Consider the following 7,224-nt stretch of genomic DNA (forward strand, 5'->3'; position numbering starts at 1 on the left):
AAGTGACATTATAAAAAATAGGAATAACAATATCATCTCTCTAATAATAATAATAAATATATTATTTCTTTCATTTTAAATTAATTTTCATTTGTTTTTAGTATTTTAGATATAATATAGTCTAACAAAAAATTCAGTATACATCTAGACAAATTTATATTGATACATTTTTTTTTAAAGTATCAAAAAGTGAAATTGATAGTTAATTTAAAAATTTTGTTAGCAGTGTCTTCAAAATGCAAAAGAGAAATTTTCACAAAAGATTCTTTTGTACATGTACCTTTTATAAAATTAAAAACTACCAATATCCTTTGATCAAATTTCTTATAAACTAAAGTTAATTATTTTCAAAACTTAAAAATTTTGAAATAGAATCTCAAATCATTGATTAGCTCTACTAATATCTTTATATAAAGAAAAGTACTGCAGCAAATTCTTATTATTAAAACAAATTAGCTAATATGTATCTTGCTGAATACTAAAAATAATAATTTTAATATTTTTATGCATTTAATAAATTAAAATTATATCAAAAATATAATTTTTTAATAAAAAATTTCTATTTTTATTTCATAATCAATATCCTTATGAAAAATATTAATTTTTATTATTTCCAAAAGACATTTCTTTATTTATATTCTTAGCCAGTGGCAGTAGTGTTCGTACTAACAAACCAATAATTTAATTTGGCAATTTTTTTAAATATGGGGGAATATTTTGTGAAGTTAAAAAATATTGAATTTTTCCTCGTTTTACTAGAATATAGGGGCGATTTGCAAGAAAGTAAAATTACTTGGTGCAATATCTGTTTTTTGCAAGGTTGCGAGAACCGAATCGGTTAATAAACCGGTGAAGTGACTAATTTAATAGTTTAGAGGTTTAATCGGGGTTTAATCGGGATTCAACCGGAATAATTAAATATATGAAAAAATTATTAAAAAATTAATATAATTTTAAAAATTTAAATTTAATAATTTTTAAGCAGATAAATTTTAAAATTTTACAATTTTTCTAAAGTATAATTCAAATTTCACAAATAATCAACAACTAAATATAAACATAAATATAGCATAAACATCTCAAAACCAGAAAATTCCAACAGTCCAGCACAATGCAATGAAACATGCACCATAGCACTATCAACAATTCAGAATAAAAAATCCAGCAAACAGAATCAACAACCCAAAATCAGAAAAAATTAGCATAAACAACCCAGAATCAGAATCATAGCATAAACAACTCAGAATCAGAGATTCCAGTATAAACAATGTAGTACAGCACTATACCATATAACCAAAATTCAGTTTAAGGGAAGGAAACTGACGGCGACGGAGGAATGGGAACAGCCGGCAAGGAGGAGCTCGGACAGAGACGAGCTCGGACAGAGACCGAGAGAGAGAACTCAAAAAGGGACGTTAAGTTCGGACAAAGACACAGAGAGAGAGAGATCGAAGAGACGACAACCGAAGAACGATGAGAGGAGAAGAGACGAGAGGACACCTTTCTGCGATGGCAACGAGAGGTGGAATAATGAGAAGAGGGATGAACCACCGAACAGAGCTTCCACACTTTACGCGGCACCCACGGTCTATCCTGGAAAAGAAGAGTTCAGCGATGACCTTGAAGAGGGATGGATTGGTGGCTGCGGGCTGAAGTTTGGGGATTAGGGTTCCTCAATCTTCTCTTCATAGTAAGTTCAGAATTCATAGAGAACAGAGAAAGAGAGGGGTGAGATGGGATGGGGATTAGGGTTCTTCAATTATTCAGAGAGAAAGAAAAGGGTGGGATGGCTGGGTATTTGGCATTGCCCATTGGACTTTTTTGGTTTTTTTTTTCTTTAAAACCTAAAACGGTGCCTTTTTGGAAGGTTGTCACCAAACCGGTAACTTTGAAAAAAACCCGGCTAATTTCTACGGTTTACCGGTTAACTGCCGGTTTAGTCGGTTCGCAGACTGGTTTTTTGCCAAGAGGTTCTTAGACTCAACCGAACCGGTCGAATGACCGATTCTCGATTAATCTGGTTGAACCGGTCGGTTTGGTTCGGTTTTTAGAATTATACTTTTTTTTTTCTTTTAAATAAAGAGCGAAACTGATGGGTAAGACTTTTTAATTCATTGGATGAGATTCTGGTATTTTTAAAAAATATAAATTTTAAAAGGGAGATTGTTGGTGTGATTTTTATTTTTTAAAAAAATAAAAGTAAAATTGTTGTACACGATTTCTTTTTTAATTCATAAAAATTTAAAAAATTGAAATTCTTGAGTGCGATTTCTGTTTTTTTTTTTCCTAAAAGAATAAAGAAAATTCATCAAAAGCCATTTCTATATTTCACTATAAACTCATAAAACATCAAAATGCACCCTCTTTTAGTAAAGAATTCTGATAGGGAGCTAATAGAGTATTTGTACAATGTGTACAATGAGTTATTTATTTGGTCTAATATGAGTTAAAAAAATAAACATTTAGGATAAAATATTACTAATTTATCAAACACAATACACCCATACTATTCAGAATAACCATCCGAGTATCAGGAATAATAAACATTTGATATCCTATTGAATCAAACATCCAATAACCCTCATTATATGTTTAAACTACAATCTATACTAATTAATTATTATTAATTATTAATTATTAATTATTTAAATTTTATTTTTTAAAAAATACAACATTAATGATTATTAATTACCTCTTCTTATTCTAATCCATTTATTACGCAAAACCTAATTCCTCTTAAAAAAACGTCTAAATTAAAAAAAACACCAAAACATAAGATAAAAATTATCCAAATCCTAAGAAAAAAAACATAAAAAACATAGGAAAAATAATTATTCAAATCCTAAAAAAAAATATACAAAACATAAAGAAAAATCATCCAAAAATAATAAAAAGAATCATCCAAAATTTAGAAAAAAGAAACATAAACAACTAGTTAAAAGAATCATTCAAAACTAAATAGAAGAAGGAGAAGAAGAAGAACTGTAGAGTGACCGGCAACGACATCTCGGACGACGTTGCTTGCGTGGTGGGGACTCGCGATGTCGTGAATGGAGTCCAATGGTGCAAATGCGTCGAGACGGTGGACGGCAGCGTCGACAAAAGAAAGACGGCAACAGAACGAGAGGAAGAGGCGACGGACGGAATAAACCTTCAACTAGCAAGAATGGGGGACCAACCGGCGAGACTGAGGCGGACCAAGGAGCAGCGCTAGTAGGAGCTTAAGTGAGAGCAATACATAGTTGAATTACGTTCAATGATAATAACGGTGATAAAGAGGGTAATTGCACTGAATCCTACAATTTCAAATTACGTAATTAATGCGGAAAATTCTAAATTAATGAAATAAATTAAAAATTAATAATTATTAAAATTAATAATTAAATAGAGTTATTTAAAAAGTTGGTTTATTTATGTTGTCTACGTATACTTTTTCTATCAGTATTGAGTTATGAAGTACAGACATTTTTTTAAATTGTTGTGTCTGTGTGTTAGACATATTTTAGACACAATATTCATCGACACTCGTCTGATATGCGTGTTTTTTTGTGCCTAGAAACGGACCTACACTCAATGAAAAGGGGGCATATCCCCCCCCCCCCCAGTTTTTTTTTTTAAAATTAATACTTATATATATATATAAAATATAAATAATTCTTGTGTTTTATATTAAAAATATTTTATTAAACTTAACACATAATAATAATTATATTGTTAAATTTAATTTAGTATAAAAAATAAATTAATATACTAAAAAATAGTGATAATTAACTTCATTACATTAGCTAATTAATTGATAATTAAATTAAATTTTTTTTTAATTAAATACAATCTAAATTATTAGTGACTTTTTAAAAATTATTTAAGATAAAAAATATATTATCTGTATATTAATATACTGTAATTAGTTTAGTTAAAAACTTTATTTATACCATAAAAACTATAATAAGTATATTTGATATAATTAAATATGAGATAATAAAAAGTAAAATAATTATTTAAGAACATATATAGAAAAATAATATTTAGTCATGTTAAAAATAAAAAGAAAGTCATTATAAATTATTTTTTTATTATTTTGAATATTATACTGTGTATGAAATTATATTTTTATTATTTTAAATATTATAATACGTGATTGTGTGTATATTTCTAGTTCTTATCAATATATATAGATAGTTTTAATTTAAAATTTTAAATATATCTAAACCAATTTGGATTGATTAAGTGATTAGCTTAATCGTCCGCTTAAGTAAGTATTAAGGTTCGAATTCTGTCTCGTATGTGTAGCAACTCATTGTCGGCCAATTTCAGACTCTTAAATGAAACTCAAATTCACGATGGATTAGTTCTTAACTTGTTGGGAATCGTGGAAAGCCAAAAAAAATATCTATACCTAAATTTTATTATACTTTTGCCTCCACTGCTAAATTTTTCTGGGTCCGTCACTCTTTGTGTCCAATCGTGTCTTAAGAAAAAATAAAAAAAAAATTACCGGACATGCTTGGATACACCTAAATACCATCGCGTGTGCAACCTTATTCTTAACATATATTTTTGAAATGAGTTTAGAAAAAATATACATTAGTATTTATTAAAACAAAAAAATATTTTAAAATTTTTATATAATTAAATAGAAATATTAAAAATAATTAAAAAATTAATTTATATTTTAATATCAATAAAATATCATTATAATTTATCTAAAAAATACTTTGTATTTTTCATATATAACGGCGTGTCCCCGTGTTTTATATGAATTTAAAAGTTGCGTGTCTGCGTGTCTGTGTCGTGTTGTGTCAGTGATTGAGGTGCTCCAGTTCGTCTAGAATTCCGAAGAAAGACTGTTGGCAGCAGGGTAAAGTGCTGACCACGGAGTTCCTATGCTTAACCAGACCAGATACATCTATTGAGTGAAAGAAAGGAAAATAAGAATAGGATCCACGTCGAGCCATCACCTAACCTTTCTTATTTAGACCTCTTCCCGGCCTATGCACTATCTATTGTTTACCGTGAAAGCCATGTGATGCGCAAGCAAAAGAGGATCAGCCAGCTCAGATCCACGTGCTATCGGTTTGCCGTAATGCTAAAACTATGGCGAATGCATCTATCGTCATTAATGCATAAATTAAGAATAGTTCCGCAAAAGCACACTCAAAGACAGGCGAGCCTTCTGATAACATTCGAGATTATGTAGGATTATACACGAAATGTGGTAGAAAAAATACTTACATAGACACCCGACTTCACTTCATTTGGTTATGAAGTATATCCGCTGGGAGCTCCGGTTCGTCCGGGAGCTTCGATTTGTCTGGGTGGTCCGGGGCGTTCGGGTGATCCGGTTTCGTCCAGGCGTCCAGTTCATCCAGACATAACAGGCAATCTAGTTTGACCAGGCAATCTGGGAGCTCTGGTTTGTTCGGGCAATCCGGTTCGTCTGAGCGGTCCTGGCGAGCCAGTTCGTCCGGGTGTTCCGGTTCATTTGGGTGCTCCGGGCGTTCTGGTTTGTCTGGCTGTCCGAGGATCCGATTCGTTTGGACGATCGGTTTGTCTGGGCGGTTTGGACGATCAAGTTTGTCTAAGCGGTTCAGTTCATCCGGGTGCTCTGGCTCATACGGGCGGTCTTGTTCGGCCCTGCGACCCAATTGGTCCGGGCGGTCCAGATCATTTAGACGATTTGGTTGGTCTGGTTCGTCTCGGCGTTCTAATTCGTTCGAAAACTCCGGTTCGGCCGGGTGTTTCGAAGCGTCCAAGCGATCCAATTAGCAAACGCTTGTATTACTAATCCATAAAAACATAAACAGAGCCTCTAACCCTTAGCAAAAAGGATTTAGTTACTCATGGTAAATGGAAAACAAAGCAAAAGATAGAGATGAAGGTTTGTGATGTGCTCCCTCTTATAAACCTCTGTTCACTTATTTATAATCTAAATCCTAACCTAATCTAGACTAATCTTATCTTTGAAGAATAAGATAAGTAAAACAGTAACTTGAATTTAAACTAACTCTTATCCTTCTAGAAAACTAAAACAACAATTCAAATTTAAATTAAACTAAGGGTTAAGTACGATTTTGGTCCCTAACGTAGGGGCCGAAAATTTATTTCGTCCCCGATTTTTTTCACTACAAAATGGTCCCAAAAGTTTCTGTTTATTTTAAAATTGTCCATTTAACCAAATTTTAAATTTTTATTCCAGAAATACCCCTAACTTAAATTAAAAAAAAAACACACACACACACACACACAAAATGTTGAATATGGGGGAATGGATTCAATTCACGCTGGTTCAGGGAAGGGAAGGAAAGAGGGGAAAGAAAAGGGGGAAGGGAAGGTGGGGAAGAGAAGGGTAAGGGCCACCGCCGCCGCTGCTCCTCTCCCCTTCGCGCTAACCTCAGAGCCACCGCGACCCTCTCCCCTCTTTCTCTCCTTCCCTGTCTCGGACCTCCTCGAACTAGAGCTCACCCCCAATGAGGAGCTGTCACAACACTCCTGTTGTCCACCAGCGGCGAGGCATCTACGACCTTTGGTGACGAGGAATCTGAAAAAGGCAGCTGGTCCGAGATTGATGCGACGCTGTCGGCAAAGGAGGAGGAAGAGGCAAACGATGGTAGCGGCGGAGATTGCGGAGTCTCGGCGGTGGATTTGGGCTGGTCGCCGCAGACAACTTGAGCTCACGGAGAACCTGTTCCACGCTTTTGATTCCATTGAATAAGAAGATGATGCTGTTTCACTTCTATTTCTTCTATTTTTGTTTCTGAATTCATTGAAGAAGAAGAAGAAGAAGAAGAATGTTTTCTGTTTTCTATTTTCATAATTCAGGTTATTAGTTTGCTTTCAATTTCTATTTTTGGTTTGATTCTGGATTAGTTTAGTTGGATGTTGATTTTCTGTTAGTGGATTTTAGGAAATGGTTATTATTGTTGGTTTGATTCTGGATTGCTTCTGCTTCTGATTCTGCTTCTGGTTTTACTTTTGTTGTTGCTCTAATTTCATTATCCATTGTTGTTGGTGGTGTTGTTCTTCTAGTTGTTGTTGTTTCATTGTTATTGTTATTTCACTGCTTCTGCTTTTTGCTTATGCATTATGCTTCTGCTTCTGTATTCTGCATCTACCAACTTCTATTTCTGCATTTTGGGGAAGAAGGGAGAAGGACATTTTCGTCCAAAGGACAATTTAAAAAAAACTGAAACATTTGGGACCATTTTGTAGAGAAAAAAGGCCGGG

This window comes from Arachis hypogaea, chromosome 17 (genome assembly GCF_003086295.3).
Source record: "Arachis hypogaea cultivar Tifrunner chromosome 17, arahy.Tifrunner.gnm2.J5K5, whole genome shotgun sequence".
In the NCBI taxonomy this organism is placed as follows: Eukaryota; Viridiplantae; Streptophyta; class Magnoliopsida; order Fabales; family Fabaceae; genus Arachis; species Arachis hypogaea.